Below are 15,998 nucleotides of genomic sequence, written 5' to 3'. Positions count from 1 at the left end.
AACTGAAATTCACGCTTTGTTTCATTTCCTTTCAGGCAGCAGAACGAGCTGTGGGGAGTACATGTGGGTTCCACCTTGCATGCAGTGTGGCAAGCTTAGTGATGGTGGTCATTTGCATATTGGTCTCAAAAACTGTGTTCTGTCACAATTATATCAATTGTAATGACTACTGTCATTACTATCGCTGTGATTACGCAGGTCCTATATGTAGTCTACTAAAATCTTTTCCTCACCTACAGTGTGTTCAATTTGTTTGTTGCTGTGAGGTCTATTACTCCTCTAAACATTAATATTATATGAAAAGTTAATCTATTAATGATGTAAGCCCCTTATGCAATAGTCGTCATAAATATTTTGATACCTGAACTCTGTGCGAATTGAACAGTTAGTATGCAATAAAGTAGGATGGAACAGCTCTACACATGCATAACTCCATGAGTAAACAACTATTCGGTCATTACCATTATACTGTTTAATTTGTTCAGGGTTTTGCACATCAAATAATTTAAAATGATTGGTACTTCTAGCAGAGGTTTTTCTTTCCCAGTTTCTGGTACTTCTACTTGAATATGGATACTGAATTTCATTCACTGTTTTTTGTTGTCATCTAGTGCACATTTAGTGGTACTCCCATTGAAAAACACTGATACTACATTGCGATACTACACCTGTGCGTAAGTACAAGAGACTTTCACCCCGGATTGAGATTTTACACATGACGCACAGCCGATTCAGCTTTTATTGTACTTTGAACTTTATATTTAATGTTAATTTTTTACTTTTACAATGTCTACAAAGAAGAATCTAAATAATATAGCAATTGAGATGCCCTGGAAGAGAGACAAAATTATATAATTTAGTTGATTTTTTACACACAATGGTTGTGCACAATGGTAGAATCTGATTATGCACAGGCTAAGGTAAGAAAAAAACACATTGGGTACTTTGGCTATCCAAGTGTCCAAATTGAGAGTCCACCTGGCCCCATCCCAACTAAAACCTTTGAAGACGTTGTTTGCTTTGTGGTATTTCTACCTACATTGTTACAATTGCAGTCAATTAGTTGCTGAATGAAATCAGTGGCATCTCTGTGCATGGGACCATTGTTATCATGGTGTTATCCACTGTCTAATTTAAAATAAATTCAGGCAAGGAAAATAATTACATTTCCTCTCCTTTGGTTGATCACAATTTACTCAACTATTGTAACAGTCACAATGTTTCTGACACTGGGAATACATTCTCTGAGGTCTTACCTATCCATAGTGAACCATTCTTACTTGGATGAGCCAGGTAGTTACATGAGGATTATGTTCTTAGATTTTTTCAAGTGCATTTAACACCTTCCAACCCCCCCCCCCCACTGGACAGTAAACTGGACTGGTCCCTGAACATGGATGCAATCTATCAGAAGGGGCAGAGTCCTTTGACGTCTGTAGTGAAATGCTGAACATGTTTTATCAGTCAGTGGTGGCCAGTGTATTCTTTTATGCTGCAGTCTGCTGGGGCGGCAGCATGACAGATATGAACACAAGGAGACTGGACCCAGTCAAGAAGGCTGGGTCTGTGCTTGGCAGGAGTCTGGACTCACTCAAGACTGTTGTGGAGAGATGCATGTAATGTAAGATGGAGGCCATCTTGGACAATACCAACCATCCTCTCCACAACATTCTGGCAGGACAGAGAAGCAGCTACAGCTGCAGCAAATGTCTCATCTCACTGCGCTGCAGAACAGAGAGGTTCAGGAGATCCTTTGTTCCTACTGCCATCAGGCTATACAACACCTCAGCCAAAGGAGGTGGACTAATTTAATTATTACTGTTTATTTATTATTAACTGTTACTATTATTATCAACAATCAGCTAATGGACACATGAATTTCCCCAAAGGGAGTGTGTATGTGTGTTGCTAAGTTTATCCTGTATCTTAGTCTAATCTGTTATTTGTGACAACCCTAAATCTACTAATTTAGAGGAGGAAATAGACTAACATGCTTTAATGTACATGTTTATTTGATTCAGATGTGCTGATAATATACAACACAATTCTATAAATGTTACTATTTGAAATGTGTCACAAACATCATATTCTGCTGCAGCGCTGCTATGCTGCTAAATTAGTTTTCTCTGCCTCACAGTTGCCCAGATATTGGCCCAAAAAAATTTCAATATTTGTTAGCTCATTTCTCAGCAGGAGAAAACTTTGGTCTTATATTTTGAGTCAGGTGCAACAAACAATTTAATGCAAGGCTTCATCAGGCAAATAAAGACATTTTTTTTTCTTTTTTGCCTGATGAAGGTCTAGGACAAAAACTTAACTGCATTAAATTGTTTATATACATAGCCACTTAGCTAATTTCTCACCACATGTGAACACAAGTATGGGCAAGGTGTTCACGAAGTTTCAGTCTAGCCTTTATAGATTCTGAGATAGTCGACATGTTTCACAGTTATCAGCAGCTAAAGTCTGTGTTTCTAGCTGCAAACCTGTAGGAGAAGTTCATCAAAAAGCAGATGGAAGAAAATGAATGGAATAAAAACAGAGTGAAGATAAGAAATAGTTTGGTGTTGAATACCCCCCCACCCCCTGCCCTCTCTTTGAAGCTGTAATGGTGCATTCTTTTGTGTCTCTGAGTGACTCCCACCCATGGTGGCTGATGACTAGGTCAGTGCTTCTCTTCCTAATGATCAAGCAAAGCAGGACATGCATCCCTCTGCTCCTCCTCCTCCTCCCTGGGGGAGGAGGTACCAGGAATGCTGGCATGAAACCCTCAGATTGTTTTGCTGCTCTAAAGCAAGTCAGAAAAGGCTTAGCAACTGTTTTCAAAGACATAGACAGTCATGTTTCTGAGACAGACTCAATGGGAATGTTGAAATATTTATCAATGTTAGAAACTTGAAAATAATCTACCATCATGACAAACCATAACCACCAGATGTGTGACCAGGTGTTGTAGAAAAATTACTGAGCCTTTTTCAAAAATCCACTTTTAAAAATGTATGACTTTAGTAGAACCAAGGGCCTCTGTGTGACTGTGAGATCCTGATGTAACCAGGGTGTAAAATCAGAACAACTTATATTTCCTGTCACCATACTGAAATGTCAACAACACGTCCCTCAGACACTATGACATATATTGACATTGTGCTATACAAATAAATTTAATTGTAGTCTCTTTCTCTCTGGCCCCTCAGAGTAGGGTGCATGGTGCTTCCTCCCGCCCACCCTTTGTGCATCTCCTCCTCCACCCATCTGCCCCTCGCTCTCCCTGACTGGATGGCTGGCTGGCAAGTGACAGCACTGACAGACGAGGCCTGTTCCTGGGTTAGTATCATGTCGGCGGGGAGTGAAGCTTCCAAGCATTGTCAACCATCATGGTGCCAGCTCCAGGTCTAATGAGGGAGACTGCCGCCTCGGCATTGCCTCACCAGTGTCAGGAATCGGCCTACAAATCAGCAGTGCATCACGGGGCCACCACAAATGATATGTTGACAAATGCAGATATTTCACTTTTAATTGACACTAAGAGACGGAGATGATCCGGCTGCCAGGGCTTCTGAGGAGACAAGACAAGACAAGATTGGAGAGAGAGGGGGTGGTGGTGGTGGGGTTTAAACAGTGTTACAGAAAAGAAGATGTTGAAATAGCCTTGGAAGATGTTTAATATTTGGGTAGGGTGTCATTTCGTCTATGCGTTACGGTTGAGGGGAAGTAGAGAGGGGGGCTGAGATTAGAGGTGTGTGTCTCTGAGACTTGTCAGCGCTGACAGACGCTGTATTATATGGCAGCCTCACAACTGACTGGCTCCTCTAAACCCTGACAACGTTGCCTATTCATTTAGCCAGGTGGGCTTTCTCTGTAAAGTCCCCTGTCTCACCGCTGCCTGACAAAGGCTGAATTAGAGAACACTTGATATTCTGCTATCTCTTATTGCTTTTATTGTCTGTTTGCTAGTTCATTTTTGGGGAATATAAGGACCTTTCTTTACTGCTGCAGATCCAAATAAAGAATATAAATAAAAAGGACAATTGTTGGCACAAAATTATGTTTGGCATTAACTATCTTACAGCAAGCTGTCACACTGTGTGTGACAGCAGCTGTTTCAAGAGAGAAAATATTTCTGATGTAAACTTATCAGCATGATGATTCAACTCAAAATGTTCTTAACATTATTTGCATTCTCTCTCAAACAATCATTTAACACAAATTACACAAATATAAGTAATAAACCCACTGTGACTCCTTTAACTGCCATAAAAATATATGTTGTCATTTGATATATTTTGTTTGCACATATTTATGTGATTCATTTTATGATATATAATTACCTTATATTTTCTTTCTCTATGCAGGATGTATGTTTGCACCTGTGTTGCATGGGGATACTTTAAGTTGTAACATTTTTCTTCAGAAATACACATTTACTTGAAAGAATGTTAGTTCTGTACTCTGTTAAGTTCAAAAGTTGAAGCACTGCCTGTTTTTAAGAGTTGTTTAAGAGCCTGTTTGTGAGTGGTAATGATGGTGCCGACTTAAATAGTGATGAATAAATCCATCATTAACATTGAGTCGTGGTGTCGTCTATTTCCTGGAGGGAGGGACAACCCCACTTTGAATTCACAGCTTGTCCTGTTATGAACTCATATTGTAATAAACACGTAATAAAACAAAAATACCAACACACTGAGCAGTCACCATGACTATTATAACAGTAAGATGACCAGCTGACACCAGCACTGTGTGAGCAGAGAACTGATGTCATTAGGAAGTACTGCTGTCATTTTATTATAAAACTTTTTTGCATATTTTACATATATACACATTATTACATATAGGTGTAAGCAGCAGATTACTGAATACTGCAGATTACATTACTGTAACATTATTAATGCAGTATTGCGCAACTCACTTTGACTCCTGCTCCACTTGAAAGACATGAGGGAAGTGAGCAAGGTATGGTCTGTTTGGTACATTAATTTGGCCCATTTTCAATTTACAGTGCACCAGTCATCCTCCAGTGTATCACCTTATCCTCCAACTGTGCATTATGTCTGCACATTGAGATTCAGATGCTAACTGTGTTATAAGTTAAGTCATAGCATCAACCCATTCATTTTCTGCTGCTTGTCCGGAGTTGGGTTGCAGCGGCAGCAGGTGACACAAAGTAGTCCAGACATCTCTCCCCCCCCGCAACGCTTCCCTGCTCCTCCTGGTGGATCCAGAGGTGTTTCCAGATGAGATATACAAGATGTGTTCCAATTCAGGGGCTGCATCCTTCGCAGGCTGCGTTTGAACTCCAGTGGTGTCACAGCGGTGACTAGACTGTCACATTTGAAGGCTCCTTCACATTCAGATTCAACAGGTAGATCCTTCATGGTCCAACCTATCCCAAGATTCACTTTGCACCGGTAATGACAATAATATGTCAGCAAACAACACTGACAGAGAGTCTGAGGATTACACTGTTAAATGCACGTTCTGTGTTTCAGCTCAGTTCAACAAGTAACGGTAGGGTGTTCACAGCTGGTGGTGCAAAGTGGAAATCCTTGGCAGGACTTTCGTTGTGAAGGTGCATCTTCGTAGACCTGAAGGCCCCTGAATTATGACGGAGCTACAATCGCTCCACTGTGTTCTGCATCTACCCTGAGGCTTCCTACCAGTTGGATGTGCCTCTAATGGAAAGTCTGTTTTCATAGCACTGATGGCTATTTCCATTGTTGAAGATCATGCCCTGATTACGTGTTTAGCAGATCCTGTAGTCGGACTTTGCAACAAAGCACAGGGTAATGTCCAATGATATTTAATAAAAATTATTGGTTAAACATGAAAACAACACCCACAGTGATAAATCAATAAAATAAAATGTAGTTCAACCCACTGATGAGCACCGTTTGTTTTGGTCACCAATCCTGAAAATCCCATACTAGTTACTGTAAAATAAAACAGCTGTTGATGAATTACAGTCTGGACTCTTCAGAAAGGTCTTTGGAGTAGACTATAAAAAAAAATGTTTTTTCCTTTTCTCTTTTACTGTTTTGTTCACATTTTTTTTTTCAAAATAAACAAATGTAACCACAGTAACTGTGGGATCTTAAACTCATTCACACAGATGAAAACCCATATTAAGGCCCCTGTCTGTTAAGAAGTTTATTTATTTATTTGGATCCCCATCAGCCACTACATTCCCTGGGGTCCACTCGAGTAAAATTACATCATAATGCAAAACAATGTAAATTCAAATACAAAAAGAGAACAAGAAAATAGCAACAAATATAAACAACAGTAAAACTACTAATAACAATAATAACAACAATGACAAGTCCCATGTTTTATCTAAAGTAATAGTAAAACATTTGATCCAGCTTAAAAAACACTAATACAACTAACACAGTGTATACAATAACTGAAGAATAACATGAGGTTAAAAAATGAAAAAAAGAAAAGTTCGTCATTCCTCACAATGATCATACAGTCACCAAAAGCACCAGATCCTACATTTCCCATAATGCAACCAATAGTTAGAGTCAATATCCCTCAAACTCCAGGCCCCATTTTGTGACACAAAAATCAATAATCAACCATAATTAAGCCAAGCTGCGATAACCCTGATTACACCAGGGATGTCTGGACCTCACATCTGGAACCACAGAAGATATTATACAGCTGTTTTCACAGGCTTAGTACGAACCATAATTAAACCACCAGATTTTCCTGGCTTTGTCCGGTTGATTGGTCTGTAAGTTGTGTTGACAATGGCCTTATTACTAAAATTTATAATGTAATAAAATATTTTTTTTATTATGTGATGAGCTTACTGACAGAAAACACACACACCAGTAGTGAGAAAAGGAGCAATGTTTCTCTGTGTTGCAGTTTGTTGTTGTGACCATCAGAGGGCAGACATGAGCTGCAGCTTTGACTGTGGCTGCAGACTGACAAGCAGACGGAGACCATCCAAGTTGTGGTGTGTTTATTTCACATCCTTGGGCTTTGCTCATCAGATCAGTTTAAATAACAAACCCTCCCAGTTTCCATCTCTCTCTCTCATGAATAAAGCTGTGGCCCTTAGTGGAGCCTGCACCGTCTCTTGGCAACGCTAGACTGCTCTCTGAAGCTTAATTCACAGTAACTCACACAGACACACACATGAAAACCCACAAAGACACACAGGTAATAGTTGCGGGTCACAACAGAAACATCATTAGAAATCCAGCTGTCAGCCTCTGTCTTGGATTCCAAATTGGATGAGTGGATGAGAGCGAAACAGCACAGATGAATAATGACTCAATTGCATATTGTCTGATCCGTTTAAAAAAAAAAACCCTGGTGTCTTCTCACCTTTAAGTGTCTGGGGGAAGTCAAGGCAGACAGACTGAAAGTACCCTAGGAATCAAGTCGAGTCTGGGCTGAATCGCTACACTTGGGGGGGTGTTCTCATGGAAGTAAGAATTTAAGATAGGAGTAAGTTTCACATGGAGGCAAGAAACAGTATTTACTCTGCTGATGAATTCGTGGTTAATTGTGAGTGTTGGTGTGTATGAGTATGCGGGGGGAATGTTAATGTGCACCCTTGGGTAGGGCTGATAGAGAGGGAGACATTCCTCATTAAAGTAATTAGACCTGCAGGAGAGGATCCCCTGGCCCAGGAATAGATATGCACACCACATCCACATGCACTCGGCACACACACACACACACACACACACACACACACACACACACACACACACACACACACACAACTGTGAGGACATCTTACACTCTAGACACTCAGACATGTATGCATGCATGTATGCACACAAACACCAATGCATGCATGCACAGTTTCTTCCAACACACACACACACACACACACACAAGCAAACCTAATCCTTCTCAATTTAAGCATTTAGCTGTGTCTTCCACTCATTCATTCGACACATTCATCTTCTGATATAAAACAATACAGGCAGAAGAACAATTCATAAAACTAAAATATGTTTTCATCATGAAAATTACAGACACAGACGTGTTTGTTTTCAGCCAAAATATCTGATGATGCAGTTCAACATCCATCTGTAGTGACTCCTGGTTTGTTACGTAAACAGTTTGCTGGTTCTTTTCAGACTCTCACAACGATGGGTTCAGGGGAAGCAACAAATAAAAAAAAAAGATTCATGCTGAATTTTAATGAAACTCGTAGAAACTTGTTTGTTTATTTGCAATTTCACTGGGGGCAGTAGGTCTATGTTTCCGCTAAAGGAGCCTCCAAGTTTGAGAACCACTGATTTAACCAAAACCGCTCATTCAACATTAACCAAAGCAGTTTTGTTGCCTAAACAACAGACCATACTCCAGATGTGCACCCTGGTCTAGTCAGTGATCAACAACCCAGTCCCCTCAACACTGTCTTAAGACAATGTCACTGTCTCAACTGTACGAAAATCCAGTCAGCTCAACTTAATGACAAACCACAGTTGAAGTTTCCCCTGAGTGTGATGGACAGTACGCACCCAGCAGAGGGGTCAACAGTTGTGGCTGGGGTGCAGGGGACTAGATTCAGTCTGGCTTTGTTCACAGCAGTATTGTGGAGGAGTTGGGGAGGTGAACATGAAAGCCTGCTGCTGTTTGTCTGTACTTGAAACACAGGGAATCTGGGGAGGAGGAGAACAACAGAGCTAATTAGTCAAGAGGAGCTGACAGTGCCCAGCCAAGTGGCTCAGTGCCAATGAGGGAGGGGGAGGCAGTGGTGAGGGCAGGGACGTCAGCTTTACACTTACACAAGCTCCAGTAAGTTCACACTATACTACCAGGCCAGCATCAAACAGAAGACAGTTACCAACTACCTGATGTGGACAGTAGAGTTAGGCAGCAACCAGTTGTATGAAATGTAGAAATGTGAGCAGAAGTGTGTAAACTTTTGCTCCCAAGCGCAATGGAGGAGAAATTGATGATTGCTAAGGTGGGTTTTTCCATCCTTTGGACATGCCCCTGTTTACTTACACTTAATACAGAAAAAAAAAAAAAATTGTCGGTGTTCCAGGAAGGTTGGTGAAGTGCAGCCTCTTATATATTTAATGAAAATAGGAGGAAATTGCTAACTAGCGCCATAGCATGCAAAACAACTAACTTGCTAGCTGTCTATGTCAAAGTGCCAACTTCAACAGCATCCTTGACAGGGCGACCAGAGCAAATGTTTTTGCTCTCACCGTTTCCGGTCTGAATGTATAGTAAGAGTCAGGTTAGCAGCTCTGTGAGGCAGTGCCAACATGCTGAAGTTTACTAAGTATAAGTATTTCCTACTATAAGGTAGTTTGGCATGGTTTAGCATGTTAGCATGCTAAAATGTAATTGGTGCTAGATTCAAGATTCAAACAAGGCTAGGGTCAAATCCTGATGTTATGACTGCAATCACCAAACACATAAATGAAAGACAAAGACTGAGCTGTGATTTCAGCTGGATTTACTGTAACATGATCAGAGAGAATGTCAGAAGAGACACAATATCTTTATTTTTTCAAGTGATTTTTTCAGGCTTTTGCCTTTATTACAGTCATTGTGAGAACGACAGAGAGAGAGAGAGGATGACACACAGCAAAGGGCCACAGACCGGACTCGAACCTTGGCCGCCATGGCAAGGACTAATGGGGCTTTCAGACAGAATGTGATGTGCACCGAGCTCGCCGCTTGGGCCAGTGCACTGATTGGAGGAGCTGCAGAGGGCAGAGCAAACATCGGCAGAGTTTTCCGAACTTCTAGTTGTTACAGTCTGCTCTGCCCCTCTCCTGCGCTGCTGCTCAGCCACACCCCTCATCAGCCTAACTGCTTTCACCTGCTGCTCTCACCTGCTCACCATTTCCAATCAAGCTAGTAGATCTGCAGCTTCACTCCACTCACTCTTTGCCAGATTGTCTTTGCTCTCATGCCTGACTCTCCAGCACTTGTTCCTGGACTGCTTACCTGGTATCGACCCGACTTGCCTCCGACCTTCGCCTCACGTCTCAGCCCCGGTGAATACACCAGCCTTCTGTCCCCGACTACGAGTATTGCCTGCCTGTTTTCTGTTCCTCGTCAGCCTGTGGCTGGTTGGCACTCAGCCTGTTCCTGCTCCACCAAGAGACCCACCTTGTCAGCTTCGCCTCGCCAGCTCACCTCCAGCCCCACCGACTCCGTCTCAAGGTCTGGATCCACACCTGAATCCAGTTCTCTGCTGCCATCCTCGGGTTAGCTGTGTACCTGTTTTGATCTGCCAAACAAAGACTGTTTCCAGACTAAAACCTGGTTCACTTGTGCCGCTATTGGGTTCTCTCCATACCCGTTACACTAGTGGGACATGTCACTATGAAACTGTAAGATATCGCTGTAATTACAGTCTCTCATTACCAGCAACAAAGGTGTGTCTTTTCAGTTCAAGTGTAAGCACTAGTCCTGCTAGTTCGCCGAACGGTGTGCTGCCCAACCATTGTGGTGCGGTGCAAGTCATTGGAAATAATGAGTTTCAGAGCACACTGATGCCTTTGCCACATTCTGTCTGAAAGCTGCTATAAGACTAAATGTCACATGCTCCACCAGGTAAACCACCGGGGCCAGAGAGAGAGAGAGACTATCTTTCTTATTTAGTCTCTCACACAGCACAGCCTCCATCTGGATCCACAATAGTTTGGTCTTTATTTACTTCAACTCCAGAACATAAACTTTTATTAGAGGCAGGTCGTTATGTCTAACTCCCTCTGATTGATATGTAGAGTTGGTTATAGTCGTTAGTATGAAGCCTCATTACCGATGACTTCTCTCTCTCCCTCCCTCTCTCCTGCTCTCTCTGTCTTGTGTTTAGTTATTCCTCTGCCTCCTTTTAGTAATAATGATAATTGGAATCAAATTTTTTTTTTTTTTCTGTAATGGAGGCAAGGCTCAGTGTATTGGAAGCACTCCTCCTCTTCCCTGCAGTTCCAGAGCAGCCATAGTGGAAATATTGTCAGTCAGCAACATTTGAGATTATAGAGCTGTACCTGCTGATGTGGTCCAGCCAAAAACAGATCACAGTTGAGACTAATGGAAATGTCTTTTGTTGGGTATTTGATGATGGTGCTAAATGTCAGAGGAACACCAAAGTTGTAAAATCTTTTACAGTATTTAAGTCTGGACCAAAGTGGTATGTAGTTGTCATTTACACTGTCTCAAGGAAACAAGGTCATTTCAGCAGAGTTTTTGAAACTTCAAGATTAGATTATTTTATGATATTAGATTTTTTTCTTTTTTTTTCTTTTTAGGTTGCTGCAAATGGCTTATATCCCACAGTGTGAGGAAGTATGATGTTATATTTGTAATATTAAAGATGTTGATAGAAATAATTACTATTGCTATGATACTAAACTAACACTCATAAGGCTTTATGTAATGAGAAGCAGGAAACCAGCTCACACATTTTTCCCAATTTTTCATCCAACTTTGGAACAACTCATTACTGGTTACTCTTCCACTGGCATGGGCAGGGTGTAGACAGCCATGTGTTTCCTCTGATAGTCTACACACTTGGTTGCAAGCCATTTGTTTTCACCTGTCAGTGAAGGACTTTGCTTGCTGGGTGTAACACATGCAAAGTATTATGCTGTGTCCCTAGTCCCACAGGTGCGGTAGCCAACCATATGAGCTGCAGTAACAAGGACATGATCCTTCACTGGCAAAAATTGTGTTTAATGAAGCACCTAGCCAAGCCAGAAGTGCCAATTCTGGAAATGGAACCCAAGTGTTTGTGATGGTTGGTTAGATTTTATTCACCAACAGACAACACTGAGCATTAACTCTGTTTTGTCTGCTGGATGGACAGAGGATACAATCACTAAATTTGATATATAAAAATTTACATAATGTCTGATTATGTAGTGGTCATCAACAGAAATACCAGTTAAAACATGTGAGGAACAGTATTAAGGAATACATTGTATTTTTTTAGCCCAGCACAGGGCCAAGAATCCCAAACCATGTGGCTGCTTTCCACCAATGTCAGAAGTGCTGCCTGATCCTCACCTGCTGAGGCAGATAAAGGACTGGGGTCGGCACATATGAAAAGATTCATACATATTGAAACCACAGCAGGTCTGATCCCGCCCTCATTCATAATCCATATTCCTTAAGAGCCCCAAGAACAAAATACCTCTTAGTGCTCAGCTTTGGCATTCATTACAATACATTCTCCCACTGTTGCTTAGATTGGACCTCAGTGAATGTAGAATAGGGTTTGAGGAATAAAGCTATGTGGCCCAGATATAATGTGATTATACATGCAAGGCATAATGCATTTGGCACCAGGGAGGCTTTTTTTCAGTGGGCAAATAGATAAGGTCAGATGACAAAAGAGAAGGATTGCAGATTGTGAATGGAGGCACCACAGTTTGGTTTTCCAGCTCTGCTGCATCATGCAAAGCATGGCTGATGATGAAAAAGGGGGGAAGTTGCTCTCACACTTGGTGTTAACAGGATTGTATTTTATTAAGAACACTCAAAATGTCAAATCGTTTACATTTCATCCCCCAGAAAAACATGAATGAAAAACATGAAAAGGCAAGAATGAGTGTAACTGCTGAATAATGCTGTTGTGAAAGCAGAAAGTCAGCAACAGTGCAAATAATTCACATTTCTCTGCAGTCTGGCTGATTTCATGTATTAGACATCTGGCTCACAGCTGGTTCATGGAAGCTTCTACATTTGTTGCTTTATGTTCAGTGTCCAGGACGTAAAAAAACTAAAACAGTATTAATGGCTCAGATCATTTTTGTTATATTTGGCTTTTGGTTTAACCACTATCTTGCACCCTTTTAATGATTTCCTGATTCCCAAAAACTTTAATAGTTTTGTGGCGAGCTTGTGTGGAAGAACGTCAGCGCACCATGCCTGTGGTGTCTGTTGTGTCTGAAGTTTTCTTTTCTTTTTCTTTTTTCCTTCATGACAACTGTTATAATATATAACTCACCTTTTTACATCTTATTAAGGATTAAAGTTATGGAGAATTGAGGGTGTGGCCTCTTTGAGTGACAGGTGGCTTGACACAAACCGGCATGCATCTTAAGTCTCAGCTCCACACACGCCCCTCCTCCTTGACCATCCAAAAATGGTCAGAGTCAGACACTGCCAAGATGGCGACAGTGGAGCGGCTCACTCTGAGTCTCAAAACAGCTCTTCAGAAACCTGTGGGTGATGTCACAGAGGCCACGCACATCTTTCATCACAGTCTATGGCTCTGACACATCCCTCTGCTACATGTGAGCACTGGCTGTCTGACCAGCAGAAAGCTGAAAGGCAAAGAGGTGCTGATAGTGCAATATATAGACGGTGGTAGAGACTAGACGTAATTAGCATAGGCTTTATATAAAGATGGACTCTCTCTGTGACATCACACACAGGTTTCTGAAGAGCGGTTTTGAAACTCAGAGTGAGCTGTTCCACCGGTCACCATCTTGGCAGTGTCTGTCCCCACCCCTAACTCCCAGCTTATCCAGAAATGCTCAATGAGGAGGGGCGTGTGTGGAGCTGAGACTTTGGTGCATGCTGATTCACTAAAAATAGTCCTCATGAAAGCTTTAGGTGGAGTTGAGCAAGGTTGGTCCGTCTTTCCAGACCGAAATATCTAAACAACAATTTTATGGATTCAAATGTGCGCATACATACATTCATGTTACCCAGAGGATGAATCCTAATGACTTTGAGATCTTATAAAATTAATGACATTCCCATGAGCCTCAGCTGTAGTTTGTGTTTAATAATAAGATGTTGGCATGCTAGCAGAGTAAGCTAAGATGGTAAACATTATACCTCTCTTAGTCTTGTTAAGACAGGGACAGTATCATTATATCTATTAGCTAAATGTTCCAGTCGGTATCTTCTTCAACTGTCTCTTTTCTTCTCATTACAGCCGGGATAGGGAGTAACGACCACCCGACTGCTCCTTAAGCTGTATGTACTGTGTGTGTGTGTGTGTGTGTGTGTCTGTGTGTGTGTGTGTGTGTGTGTGTGTTTGTGCACATTTCTTCATGTGAGTGATGGAGAGCTGATTAACAGAGTGGTGAGCAGTGGAAAAAAAAAGAAAAAGAAGCACATCCTGAAAAACACACCGCATGCAAATGTGTTTGTCACTCTGACAGTATGTCTCAATTAAGGCCTGAAAAGCCGAGCAGAGCCGGTCTGAGCTGCCAGCTTCACTGACCCCCCCCACCCCCCTAACACATGCACACACACATTATGTCCACACACTTCCTTAAAGCGCAGTGAAGAACTGAAAAGAACAAAGACGAGAGAGGGAAAGCTGAAGGGAAGGGGAAAGAGGAAGCCTTCAGCGGCGTGACAGCGGGGGAAATTCTTGAGAGGAGTCTGTACAGTAAATTGACAAGCGGAGAACTACAGTGAGGCGGGATGGTAATGATAAGACCGGCTGGAGCGCACACGCCACTGATGCCAAAGCTAGCCGTAATGACAACAATAATGGCAAACAATAAACACTCAGATCCGACATCCCACCGTAGCCCCTCCCTCCCCCACACACCTGCCAGCTAACCACCCCACAATCATCACCGCCACTGCCAGGTTTGATGGTTACTGTGGCACAACTCTCTACTGGAGCGTGGTTTATCCAACACAGCACACACTCTGACACACACACAGAATACACACAGGGTCCATACAATATAAGCAAACTGCGGACACACATTCACACAAACAGCTGCACACACACTATCTCACACACACACAGACGTATCATGAAATTAATTTCCTGCTCACAAACACATACCCACATACACACATGTGCACTCAGCTACACAGACAGAACATGTAATGATGAACACACTTAAAGACTCACACATTAAAACACACACCAAACGGGAAACACACACAAAACACAGATAAAGAGATAAATTTAATAGCATGTGTGACTGCATGCTCACGCACGGACAGGCGTGCACACTCTCCAGACCTGCTGTAGCAGGGAGCTGATGGCGAGGAGAGGCTGATGATGGCTGATGTGGCGCTGGCTGGCTGGGTAGCCGTTTAATTAATCTCCAGACAGACAGTCGCATCAGAGAGAGGGAGAGACTGAGAGAGAGAGAGAGAGTCAGAGGAAGGGAGAGAGTGCATGAGGGAAATAAAGATAGAGACAGAAGCAGCGACAGCCACAAAGAGGCTCTGTCTGTCTTTCTGTCAGCCCTCAGGACACGTGAGAGGACACACTGCAGGAAGCTCCAGAAAATCTGTTACACACTGAATCTCAGAGGCTTGTCTCTGAGGTTCAGTGGAACCATCCCAAGTCTCAGTTTATAGAATATGGAGGAACAGAGGGACGGGCTGAAGTTTGGAGGGTGGCCGTACACTAAGTTGGGGGGGTCCAAGGAGTCGCTCAAGAAGAGGCACAATCAACTTTGTTTGTGTGTTTGTTTGTTTGTTTTTGTTGTTGTTTTGCAGTCTGTCAAATGTGATGCAAACTTAGGACTTGGACAATATCGCCTGGAACCAATATCATGATTAATTCCTAAATTAATCATGATATTGGTTCCAGGCGATATTATTTACATCCAAAACAATCAATGAATAATATCTTATTAAATGCACCTGTGTATAATTATTCTTTATACTGATCTATAATTAGGTCAGCAGATTTGTGAAATGAAAACTGGGGACATTTCCAGTTCGATGGTCAATATATCATTAAAATATCCAATGTTTTTATCTATGAAATAAAAAGAGGTGGACAGTCCTGGTTTAATGTATTTTGACCATGGTAACTGTTGTACAGTGATAAACTATGGCGTAGAACGACGGATGAACTGTGATGCGCTTTGTCCCTTATTTTTGAGACTCAATTCCTTGCAAACCTATGGGAGATAAATATTTCAGGTAGGACTATTAAAACAAAAGGAATCCCTCCTGTTCTCCCTCAGCCTGACTGTCATGTTATTTTCCACTCATTATAATGTATCTTGGCCAATAATTTCATTGTTTGTGCTATTTTTCTACATGAAACGTAAACAGTG

The sequence above is a fragment of the Seriola lalandi genome, unplaced genomic scaffold (genome assembly GCF_002814215.2).
Source record: "Seriola lalandi dorsalis isolate HSWRI2012SDOR001 ecotype SW California unplaced genomic scaffold, Sedor1 jcf7180002054883, whole genome shotgun sequence".
Taxonomy (NCBI): Eukaryota; Metazoa; Chordata; class Actinopteri; order Carangiformes; family Carangidae; genus Seriola; species Seriola lalandi.
Note: the sequence above shows the minus strand (reverse complement) of the source record.